This window comes from Vicia villosa, unplaced genomic scaffold (assembly GCF_029867415.1).
Source record: "Vicia villosa cultivar HV-30 ecotype Madison, WI unplaced genomic scaffold, Vvil1.0 ctg.000353F_1_1, whole genome shotgun sequence".
Taxonomy (NCBI): domain Eukaryota; kingdom Viridiplantae; phylum Streptophyta; class Magnoliopsida; order Fabales; family Fabaceae; genus Vicia; species Vicia villosa.
Window position 1 is genome coordinate 309,564 of NW_026705160.1, and position 13,280 is coordinate 322,843.

The following is a 13,280-nucleotide window of genomic DNA, read 5'->3' on the forward strand; positions in this document are numbered from 1 at the left end:
AAACGCTTTTCAAAGCACAAACAATTTCAAACACCTTCAATTCTAATTCTAAGGCGTACAACCCTTCCCCGAACTACGTAGACTCTGATCCTCCATAAGGAGGTACGTAGGCACTTGGCAACAAGGCGAGTCCCCCTCTTCCAAACTCTAATCATGTTCAATATAATTAGCCTTTTAACTCTATTTACTGTCTGTCATCTTTCTTTATTTTTTAGCCATAAACCTTCATCTTTGCAATGTTAACCTTTAGGAAAGGGTTTTGGGTGCCTAACACCTTCCCTTAACCCGAATATAGTATCTTACCTTGATCTCTATACTGCGTAGGGTTTCCTATTCGCCCTTCAGAATAGGTGGCGACTCTAAAAGTCTAAATTTTTAGGGCAGGTTGCTACAGGGGGACCTTTAAGAGCGCTTTTTAAAAGCGCTGTCGTTGCTAAATGAGATATTTTAAAGTGCAGCCTATAATTTCAGCCTCCCAGATCGACCTGTAATATTTTCGACCTGTAATATTTTCAACCTGTAATATTTTCGACCTGTAATATATTTTCAACCTGTAATATTTTCGACCAGTAATATATTTTCGACGATATACTTTCAACCATAGGGAGGACTATATATATACTAATATAATACCATTATAATATCCAAAATTATATATATACATCATTATGTCAATCAAACTAAATCTCTAACATCAACAATATTATACTTCAAATATTAATTGGCAACAATATGAACAAAGTTAGTAACCATATATTCTGGAGTACTATAATATTCTCTTCAAATCGACACAAATCCTACTACATGAATAGCTGATGAATATAAAATTGACACAATTCCTCTTTGATTTCTTCCAACTTAAGTTTCGGGTAAGAAGCAGCACGGAATTCGTCAAAGTACTACAGAATAAAAACATAATATGAATGATTTAGTTAAATGTAATAAATTATAAGAAGTTATCTAATTAAGTTATAAATCCATACCGTGATTGGAATCTCTAATTGATTCATTTGAAGGATTTCTTTCATAAACCTCAAAACAAAGTATCCGCAGTCTGAACTGTTCCGCTGTATCGGACACTACATAGAAAACAAATAAGAATTTATAGTTGTCTTGTTTTATCAAGTAGCATAAATATTATAAGCAAAATTGTGAAAAATAATGTACCTGCACTTTGATCCAAGTAATGTTGTTTGATTTAGTCCGGGATACCTGTGCGTCTCGTTGACTTCGGAACACTTGTATTGATCTAACAAAAATATAAAAGCATATATTTAGATCAATCTCACAAATAATTAAATATATAAATATACAAGAATATTTAGAACGATCCCACTTACAAATCAATAATTTCCTTCATAGCCGGATAATTGCTCCACTCACCATCTACCGAATTCAGAAAATATACAACTTCTCTTATCGGGTTGATAGCAAGCAACATCCAGTGTGCTCTATAAATTAAAACAATAGGTTATATAAAAATTTTGCTAAGCAAAAGAAACAAAGATTAAATGAACCAAGAATGAGAAACTAACCCTACTGGTCGGGTATTATACGCCCAAAGAATCAGACTTTCTGTATTGCCGGATGACATGAATCTATCGACTAAGCGCTGTCTAACTGATTCCGGTTCCAAATCAATTATAACTGATTCCGGAATCTGTTTGACAATGCAGTCCCGCGCAACACTCTGTCATGCAACAACCTTAAATAAAAACATTATAAACATATTAGCGGATGAGTGAAAAACATAATAAACATAATGTGTAAATAAATTGTTCGACTAATTAAATAATATATCGGATGAGTGAATATTACCGGATGTACGAGTGCATATTAGCGACGCCTAGTTGTTCTTGTGTAAAAATCTCTTCCAAGTCATCTATTGCAATATGTGAAATGAATTCAACACCAAAGATACCTTCCTCCATATTGATTTGACGGAGAGCACCTTCCTTCAAATCGGACATATCAACAAGTGTTCTGAGCGTCGTCCGATATCGAGGAAAAAAAGCACCACCTTTTTTTGCCGCTTGCTTCGGAGGACCCTTAGGCGGTACGCTACGAACACTACTACGTAAAAGGGCTTTAAAAGCTCTTTTTTTGGGCTACTAAAGTACTGCCAAAGTCTGCGCTCCCGTAGGTAACGAAAGCGCTTTTGAAAGCGCTCTGGTAGCCCCCCCTATAAGAGCGTTTTTTCTAGAAAAAGCGCTCTGGTAATCCCCCTATAAGAGCGCCTTTTCAAGAAAAGCGCTCTGGTAGCCCCCCTATAAGAGCGCTTTTTCTAGAAAAAGCGCTCTGGTAGCCCCCCTATAAGAGCGCTTTTCCAAAAGCGCTTTAGTAGGTTGCGTTTTTTTAATTTTTTATGCTTTTTTTTAATCTTAGGCAGCGCTTTTAGTAATAAAGCGCTTTAGTAGGTGGCCCTTTAAGAGCGTTTTTTAAAAGCGCTGTCATTGCTAAATGAGGTATTTTAAAGTGCAACCTGTAATTTCAGCCTCCCAGTTCGACCTGTAATATTTTTGACCTGTAATATATTTTCAACCTGTAATATTTTCGACCTGTAATATATTTTCGACGATATATTTTCAACCATAGGTAGGACAATATATATATATATATATATACACACTAATATAATACCATTATAATATCCAAAATTATATATATACATCATTATAGTTCCTGTCAAACGAACTAAATCATGTAAAGTATGAATACAGAAAGTTTCACATGTAACTAACTCATGTCAAATAAACTAAATCAGTAACATCAACAATATTATACTTCAAATATTGGCAACGGTATGAACAAAGTTAGTAACCATCCTAGAGTACTATAATATTATACTTCAAATCGACACAAATCCTACTGCATGAATAGCTGATGAATATAAAATTGACACAAATCCTCTTTGATTTCTTCCAACTTAAGTCTCGTGTAAGAAGCAGCATAGAAGTCGTCAAAGTACTACATAACAAAAACATAATATGAGTGATTTAGTTAAATGTAATAAATTATAAGAAGTTATCTAATTAAGTTATAAATCCATACCGTGATTGGAATCTCTAATTGATTCATTTGAAGGATTTCTTTCAGAAACCTGAAAACATAGTATCCGCAATCTGAACTATTTCGCTGTATCGGACACTACATAGAAAAACAAATAAGATTTTATAGTTGTCTTGTTTTATCAAGTAGCATAAATATTATAAGCAAAATTGTGAAAATTAATGTACCTGCACTTTGATCCAAGTAATGTTGTTTGATTTAGTCCGGGATACCTGTGCGTCTCGTTGACTTCGGAACACTTGTATTGATCTAACAAAAATATAAAAGCATATATTTAGACCAATCTCACAAATAATTAAATATATAAATATACACGAATATTTAGAACGATCCCACTTACATATCAATCATTGTCTTCATATCCGGATAATTGGTCCACTCACCATCTACCGAATTCAGAAAATATACCACTTCTCTTATATGGTTGATAGCAAGCAACAACCAGTGTGCTCTATTAATTAAAACGATAGGTTATATGAAAATTTTGCTATGCAAAAGAAACAAAGATTAGATGAACCAAGAATGAGAAACTAACCCTACTGGTCGGGTATTATACGCCCAAAGAATCAGACTTTCTGTATTGCCGGTGGACAGGAATCTATCAACTAAGCGCTGTCTAACTGATTCTGGTTCCTTAGCAATTGTCATTCCGCTGCAATGGGCGGAAGACACGAAACGGAATCTGTTTGACAATGCAGTCCCGTGCAACACTCTATCATACAACAACCTTAAATAAAAACATAATAAACATTATATTATTTTCATTGAAATGTGTAAATAAATTGTTCGACTAATTAAATAATATATCGGATGAGTGAATATTACCGGATGTATGAGTGTATATTAGCGACGCCTAGTTGTTCATGCGTAAAAATCTCTTCTAAGTCATCTAGTGCAATATCTGACATGAATTCAATACCAAAGATACCTTCATCCATATTGATTTCACGGAGAGCACCATCCTTCAAATCGGACATTGATAACACGATTTTATATCGTATATTTAACCTAAAAACCATAGATATTTATAGCATTTTCCATTTATTATGTCAATTTATTATGATATTACGCGTGTATTTGCTTTGTTTCTGGTTTTACACTTCAATTCCGACTATTTGCGAAAAGGAAAGAAAATCGAGCTTAAATGACCAATATTTATGCTTAAAAGACGAAAAGGGTGCCGAAACTAAAGAGGGGTGCAATTAGGACCCAAAAGGCCCAAAAGAGACGAACCAGCCCACAAAGGAACAAAATTGCGTGGCCCAAACCTGCCCAGCAAGTGGAGACGCACGTCTCCACATCCTCCATGCCACGTCAGCAAAGGGAGACGCACGTCTCCATGTTCCTACATCTTCTCCACTTGAGACGCACGTCTCAGGTCACGTACCCAGTCTCCCTGAAGAATAGGAGACGCACGTCTCCAAGTCCCGGTCTGCAAAAAGTCCCGTTTTTCACGCAAAGCAACTGCAAAGCCTCACCTATAAATAGAGGCAGTCACTTCAGTCCAAAGTGTCCGATTTCCTGCCAACGAAGTGCTGCCGAAATTGTACCGCGAACTGCTTTTCTTTATTCTGTCTTCATTTAACCGTCTATTTTCTCACAACGATTTCTACACTGGAAATTGTTGTGAACTTTTCATAGATCTAGCCTTACGTTAGATTTATCGCTTTATTTTCCTTGTTTTTATTTTCTGCCATTTAAATTCCGAAGAACGATCCAGCCAACCTGTGGTGGAAGTTCGAGTACTTCAAGATTCAATTCAATCCAGATTTATTTTAATTCAGGTTTTTTATTTACCGCCTTATTTATATTATTTATCTGCATGATATATTATATGCCATTTAATATGCTTATTATTATGAACCGAACCAATATATGTATGTTTAATCGTATTAATATGTCTGGCTAAAATACTAAAGGTGTCGGTATGTAAAGTAAGTTAACCGTAGGGGTCCGAAATAAATTGGTTTAAATTATGTTTTATTAAATATCACTTGTTTTTGGTTTGTATGTCTAATTTAATTAGTAAGTCTTAAAACCAATAGAGCGAAAGTTTGAGGGATTAGGACGGTCAAAGGTTAAAATCAATAGAGCAAAAGTTTGAGATCTTTAACTGGATAGTAGACATAGGACATTAGTTTTAAGGATGGCGAAAGCGTATTAAAACTAATTGGAACTTATTTATTTTCAAAAATTGTTTTTACACTCGAGCGGGATGGCGAAAGCGTACGTTAGGGGTATTAGCTTGCTCCGAGTCAACAGAGCGAAAGTTTGAGATTAGGAGATTTAAATAGATAACAACCTCGTAAAACAAGCATTTTATTAATTACATTGTTTCCAAAAAGCTCTTCTAAAATCTAATGGGATGGCGAAAGCGTACATTAGGATTAGGACAGTAGTCTGACTCAACAGAGCGAAAGTTTGAGACGAGGATTTTTAATCAATTGGAATTAGTAAAGATTTTTAATTTAATTATGCAAAAACCAATAGACCTTCGGATTACCTTTAGTTAAACGAAATACATACTGACACCTGTCTTTTATTATTATTCTTTATTTTCTCACAATCACTTTCCCTTAGGAACAATCGAAAATTTTAGTACTCCTAGCTTTACATAGTAACCTTAGATAACGGTAGATCGATTCATAGTCCCTGTGGATTCGATATCTTTTAAAACTACACGACACGACTGTGCACTTGCAGTTATCATATTTATAGACACGTAAAGTCGCGATCAAGTTTTTGGCGCCGTTGCCGGGGACTATTTAAGTCGATATCGTAACTCACTGTTACACCGTAGAGACTAGGAAAATTCTTCCCTTTCTTTTTGAACGATTGTATGCCAAATACTCGTTCACAAGGAGGAGACTTAATACAACGAATTAACGAGATCGAACGTTTCATTAACGTTAAACGTCGAGCTCGCAACCTTCCCGAAGTAGCAGAAATTCCGATTAATCAGGAATTGAATTTTACTGATCAAATCAATCAAATCACCCCGAAGTTAGAGATGGCTGCTATTCGTCCTCTTAGAGACTATGCCGCTCCTTCGCGTGCTGAACCGCATTCAAGTATCGCACCACCTGCGATTGAAGCGAACAATTTCGAGCTGAAACCTTCACTGGTCCAAGCTGTTCAACAGAATCAATTCTCTGGAAGCCCTGTAGACGACCCCAATCTCCATTTATCCGTGTTCGTGCAATACGCCGACACTATCAAAGCCAACAACGTTAGTTCCGAAGCTATTCGATTACGCCTTTTCCCTTTCTCCTTGAGAGATAGAGCGAGAGCGTGGCTTCAATCCCTGCCTTCCAATTCCATAACTACGTGGGACGAATTGAAGAGAGTATTCTTAGCAAGATACTTTCCGCCTAGCAAAACTGCTATGCTTAGAGGTCAAATCAACGGATTTACCCAGAAAGATAACGAATCGCTTTTCGAAGCTTGGGAACGTTACAAGGACATGCTTAGAATATGTCCTCATCATGGACTCGAACCATGGCTGATCATCCATACCTTTTATGGTGGTCTCTTATATAACACTAAAATGACTATAGATGCCGCTGCTGGCGGAGCATTAATGGACAAACCCCATGATGAAGCATACAAACTCATAGAGAACATGGCACAAAACCATTACCAATGGGGAGGAGAACGCGCCGCTCTAGAGAAAGCCCAAACCAAAGGAGGAATGTACGAAATTAGTGGTATAGACCGCGTTAACGCTAAAGTAGACGCTTTAACTCAAAAGATCGAGAATTTGACCATCACTCCTTCAGCCACCGCTGCCGCTGTAGCACCTAACTGCGAGATTTGTGGATTGACTGGGCATGTAGTTGCTGAATGCCAACTCTTGACTGGAGTCCCATCTGATCAAGTAAATTACGCTCAAGGAAACCCTTATTCTAACACGTACAACCCTGGATGGAAAAACCACCCGAATTTTTCTTATAAGAACAACAATGTGTTGTACGCGCCTGGACAAGCACCTGCTGTACCACCTGGCTACCAAAAAGCGCCTGTAGCTGCTCAAAACACCCCTAGGAAGTCAAACCTAGAAATCATGATGGAGAACTTCATAGCTTCCCAACAACAAACCAATAAAGACTTCCTGAATCAAAACATCCACAATAGCGAGCAACTAAAACAACTATCGAACAAAGTAGATGCTTTAGCTACGCATAACAAAATGTTAGAAACTCAAATCTCACAAGTAGCTCAACAACAAGCACCTACTGCTGCCCCTGCTGGCACGTTTCCTGCTCAACCACAACCTAATCCTAAAGGACATGCGAACGCGATAACACTACGAAGTGGAACTAATTACGATGGACCCATAGATCCTAGAACCCAAAACGTACCCATGTCACAACAAGAGCCAAAGGAAACCCAAAAGAAAACAACCGACGAACAAACTGCTAAGACTGATGAGACCAATAACGAAGTGGAACCCGAAAAAGAGAAACCTTATGTTCCACCACCACCTTATAAGCCACCAATTCCTTACCCTCAAAGATTAGCTAAATCAAAAACCGAAGCGCAATTTAAAAGATTTGTAGAACTTCTGAAGCAATTAAACATAACCATACCATTCACTGAAGCCATAACTGAGATGCCTTCGTACGCTAAGTTCTTAAAAGAAATCTTATCAAACAAAAAGAAACTCGAGGATAACGAAACTATAACACTTACCGCTGAATGTAGCGCTATCATCCAAAACAACATGCCTCAAAAACTGAAAGACCCTGGTAGTTTCTCTATACCCTGCGTAATTGGAAAAACCATCATAGAGAAAGCCTTGTGCGATTTAGGAGCTAGTGTTAGTTTGATGCCTCTTTCAACCTGTAAGAAACTCAATCTAGGTGAGCTTAAAGCAACAAGAATGTCTCTTCAACTAGCAGACCGTTCAGTTAAATATCCTGTAGGGATGTTAGAGAATATCCCTGTTCGTGTAGGTCAATTCTACATCCCAACTGACTTCATCATTATGGATATCCAAGAAGATTCTAACATCCCGATCATTTTAGGAAGACCATTTTTAGCGACCGCTGGTGCAATTATAGATGTAAAGCGAGGAAAGCTTACTTTCGAAGTAGGAGAAGAGAAAATAGAATTTATCCTTTCCCAATTCCTAAAAGCACCTTCTATAATTGACACATGCTGTTCTGCTGACATAATCGACGAGTGTGTCAAGGAAATAAAATCAGAACCAAATAAGGAAACCGAAACCCTAAGAATTCCTATGCCGCCAATTTTTGAAGATGACAACTGGCGTGAGGAATATCAAGATAACCACCTGAGTGAATGCTTAGCTTTAACCCCTGATCCTATACCCGGACCGAAGAAACCTGCTATAGAGCTGAAGACACTTCCTACCGATCTTAGATACGAATTTCTAGACGAAGAACTAAACCGACCAGTTATAGTGAACGCCAACTTAGGACGAACTGAGACTGAAAAATTACTTAATGTCCTAAGAAAATACCCTACCGCTTTAGGATACAACATATCAGATCTAAAAGGTATAAGCCCTTCTCTGTGTATGCACCGCATTATGCTCGAAGACGATAGTAAAACCTCTAGGGAACATCAAAGGCGAATAAATCCTATTATGAGCGATGTGGTTAAAAAGGAAATCCAAAAACTGCTAGAAGCTGGAATAATATATCCTATATCCGATAGTAAATGGGTTAGCCCCGTTCACGTCGTACCAAAGAAAGGAGGAGTCACTGTAATCACTAACGCAAAAGGAGAATCTGTAGCACAACGTACCCAAACTGGATGGAGGATGTGCATTGACTATAGGAAGCTAAATAAAGCTACCCGAAAAGACCATTTCCCTTTACCTTTCATAGATCAAATGCTCGAACGCCTAGCTAAACACTCACATTTTTGTTATCTGGATGGATACTCCGGATTTTTCCAAATTCCTATCCACCCCGACGACCAAGAGAAGACCACATTCACCTGTCCTTATGGTACATTCGCCTATAGACGAATGCCTTTTGGACTCTGCAATGCACCTGCGACCTTCCAAAGATGCATGATGGCAATATTTGCCGACTTCCTAGATGGGATAATGGAGGTCTTTATGGACGACTTCTCTGTCTGTGGAGGAAGTTTTGAAACATGTTTAGAAAACCTTGAAATGGTGCTTAGACGATGCGTAAGCGTAAACCTAGTCCTTAATTGGGAAAAATGCCATTTCATGGTTCGACAAGGAATTGTACTTGGACACATCGTATCAGATAGAGGAATCGAAGTAGATAAAGCAAAAATCGAAATTATCGAAAACCTTCAACCTCCCAAAACCGTTAGAGAAATAAGAAGTTTTCTGGGACATGCTGGTTTTTACCGACGCTTCATTAAAGATTTCTCTAAAATAACCAAACCCTTAACTGAACTACTCATGAAAGACGCCGAATTTGTTTTCACCGATAAATGCACTGAAGCATTTCAAACGCTTAAACAAGCATTGATCTCTGCGCCAATCATGCAACCTCCCGACTGGAATGAGCCTTTCGAAATAATGTGTGACGCAAGTGATTATGCTGTAGGAGCCGTTCTAGGACAAAGAAAGGATAAGAAACTACATGTCATATATTATGCGAGTAGAACCCTAGACGAAGCTCAGATGAATTATGCCACGACAGAAAAAGAATTATTAGCTGTCGTATTCGCATTAGACAAATTCCGTTCTTACCTGGTAGGAGCCAAAATAATCATATACACTGACCACGCCGCCATTAGGTACCTCCTAACCAAAAAGGACGCTAAACCAAGACTTTTGAGATGGATCTTGTTACTGCAAGAATTCGACCTGGAAATTAAAGATAAGAAAGGCACTGAAAATGTCGTAGCAGACCACCTCTCTCGATTGGAAAATCTGAAACCCGAACAAGTACCAATTGACGATGATTTCCCTTATGAAAGACTCATCGCCCAATTAGAAGCAAATGAATTCGAACCATACCGTCCAAACTCTGAAACCAACAAATTAGCTGAAATAGCTTTAGCCCGATCTGACACACCTTGGTATGCAGATTTCGTAAATTACCTAGCTGCTGGTGTGCTCCCTCCTGATCTAAGCTACCAACAGAAGAAGAAATTCTTCCATGACCTAAAACATTACTATTGGGACGACCCACTCCTTTTCAAAAGAGGCCCCGATGGAATCTTTAGACGTTGTGTACCCGAGGAAGAGATAAGAAGCATAATAACACACTGTCATTCTGCACCGTGTGGGGGACACCATAGCACATCTAGAACCTGCGCCAAAATCCTTCAATCTGGACTTTTCTGGCCCAACCTGTGGAAAGACGTCTATTTTGCTGTACTAAGCTGTGATAGATGCCAACGGACTGGAAACATTTCAAGACGCGATGAAATGCCTCAAAAAGGCATTCTAGAAGTAGAAATATTTGACGTCTGGGGAATAGACTTCATGGGACCGTTTCCGTCATCGTTTGGAAATCAATATATACTCGTAGCCGTCGATTACGTTTCAAAATGGATAGAAGCTATCGCTTCTCCTACAAACGATACACGAGTAGTTATTAAACTTTTCAAAAACGTCATCTTTCCTAGGTTCGGTGTGCCAAGACTGGTAATTAGCGATGGTGGTTCCCATTTCATTTCAAGAATACTTGAGAAACTCCTTCGAAAATATGGAGTAAATCATCGAATAGCCACACCATATCATCCACAAACAAGCGGTCAAGTAGAAGTATCTAACCGCGAAATAAAACAAATATTGGAGAAAACTGTTGCTATATCGAGGAAAGATTGGTCAACCAAGCTAAATGAAGCTTTATGGGCTTATAGAACAGCTTTCAAAACTCCAATAGGAACTACACCATTCAAACTCGTTTATGGAAAATCATGCCACCTACCAGTAGAGTTAGAACATAAAGCCTATTGGGCCATTAAGAACTTAAACCTAAACTACACTGCCGCTGGTGAGAAACGACTTCTAGACATAAACGAATTAGAAGAACTTAGACAAGACGCTTACGAAAACGCCAAAATCTATAAAGAGCGAACGAAAAAATGGCACGACAAGCGTATATCTAGGAAAAATTTTAGCATAGGCGATAAAGTGCTCTTATTTAATTCTAGACTAAAATTATTTCCTGGTAAGTTACGATCTAGATGGTCTGGCCCTTTCGAAATAACTAACATATTTCCGAGTGGAGCGATAGAAATCAAAGGAGAAACCGTCAAACCTTTTGTCGTAAATGGGCAACGGCTTAAGTATTACCATCATCTCGAATACGATGAAAACATCGAAGTTTTTAAACTTGACGAACTGCCCGTTTTTTCGAAAAAATAGTTTTCTATTTTTAAATCGTCGAGCTTACGACATTAAACAAAGCGCTTGGTGGGAGACAACCCACATTTATTTATTCTTCTATTTTATTTTATTAAAACTTTAATTTTCCTATTATTTTTATTTTTATTTTTCATTTTTAAAATTTTATTCTATTTTTAATTTTAATTTTAATCATTTTTTATTTTTCATACATCTTATAATAATTAGTATAATTATAACTACTATCTTGATTTGAGAAAATATTTCCGTTATAATTATATCTATTATTATAACGTGTTACCTAAGCTTAATTTTGACTTTTTTATTTTAAATTAACACTAGCCTAATTCTAACTTATCCTAATATTTTCAACTTCTAGGTTTTTCACTTAATTACTAACTACGATGCAAGAAGTTGACAATATGGAAGTTGTGTTCCGTGGTAGAGGACAAGAAGCAAGATTTAACAAGCTGGCTGAAAGACACATGGAATTGACTTGCTATCCTCACCAACCAACTATGGTGAAGCTTGGTATCGAAGAAAGCATCCTACACCTGCTTAACCAAATCGGTTGGACTGGTTCTCACTTGTTCCGCAAGTTTAGCACTTATCGGAAGCTCACTCTGGAATTCTTGAGCTCCCTGACCTATCTTCCAAACTGTGGACAAGGACTGAAAAAAGGAGTTATTCTCTTTAGACTCTTTGGTATGGAGTTTAATTTCTGCATCCGAGATTTTGCTGAAATGTTAGAACTACCTCATGGACCTGATGCATACGCCCAAGTAGCTGAAGAAAATCTTCCATACTGGGAGTTGGAAAAATACTGGGGCAAGATCACTGGAAACGACAACCCTGAAGAGAATGAATTTCAATCTGAGAACATCCACAATCCTGCTTTCCGCTACTTTCACAAGATCCTTGCTCACTATATTTTTGGCAAGCCTGATAATGTCACTGAAGTTACTAGAGAAGAGCTGTTCATCATGTTTTGTACATCTCAGAATCGCCCGGTCAATGCCATCGCATTCATGCTAACAAACTTCGAGCGCATCACGCAAGACGAAGTTTCACCCATTAGGATTGGCGGATTTGTCACTATGATCGCTAATGCCATAGGAATGAGAGTGCCTTTGCTTAGATTGACACCTTTTGGTACCCATACCTCTATGGACATCGATTTCTGCTTTAATCGAGGTATCATCGGTAATCTTGGACCTGATCGTTTTGAATTGCTCATTGATAACAAAGTTTGGTATCAGTTCACCTTACCGAACCCTAGGACAAGTGTGCACAACCCTACCAACTGGCTTTACTATGGTCAGATTCCTGAGAGAGAGCCATCACCTGAGACTCCTCAAGCTTATGAACATTTTGATGAGGAAATGCCCGCATCTGAATCTGAACCTGAAACACCTCCTGGTTATTATGAACCTCTTCCTATTGATGAACCCATTCCTGATTATGAACCTCTTCCTATTGACGAGCCTGTATCTGAGTATGAACCTGAAACTCGTTCTGAAGATTCCGTTGAAGATCACACTGTTGATATGACTGATGTCGAGGTCGAGCAACAACAACCCGCTACATCTACCGCTTCGGTGAATCAAAGAATGCCCAATCTGAACACGCACGAACAAGCAATCAATGCACTACAACAAGATGTACAACACGTGCGAAACGAGCTTCACACTTTGCAAATGCATTTCTTCGATTTCATCGACACCGTCAATGCTCAGTTCGACGAAGTCTTCAAACACATTCAGTCTAATCAGAACAACAATAGACGTGGCTAGATGTTACCGTATTAGATTATTAGATTTTTAATTCTAGTTTTAGTAATTTCTATTCTTAGTTTAGATTTACATTTTCTGCACTTTTCCATTCTGCTATTGTTAACACT

The 13,280-nt window shown here is 38.0% G+C and overlaps 1 long non-coding RNA gene and 1 other non-coding gene across 2 annotated transcripts; both read right to left on the reverse strand.

The window, feature by feature from the left end:
- Positions 1-694: 694 nt before the first annotated feature.
- On the reverse strand, positions 695-1,283 carry LOC131627253 (uncharacterized). Its single transcript, XR_009291415.1, has 2 exons — positions 984-1,283; positions 695-899 (listed from the first exon to the last, which is right to left on the reverse strand). It is a non-coding gene; the product is annotated as an uncharacterized LOC131627253 (long non-coding RNA).
- A 5,171-nt stretch (positions 1,284-6,454) lies between these two features.
- Positions 6,455-6,561, reverse strand: LOC131627291 (small nucleolar RNA R71). The gene has a single exon (XR_009291418.1). It is a non-coding gene; the product is annotated as a small nucleolar RNA R71 (small nucleolar RNA).
- Between the last annotated feature and the right edge of the window lie 6,719 nt (positions 6,562-13,280).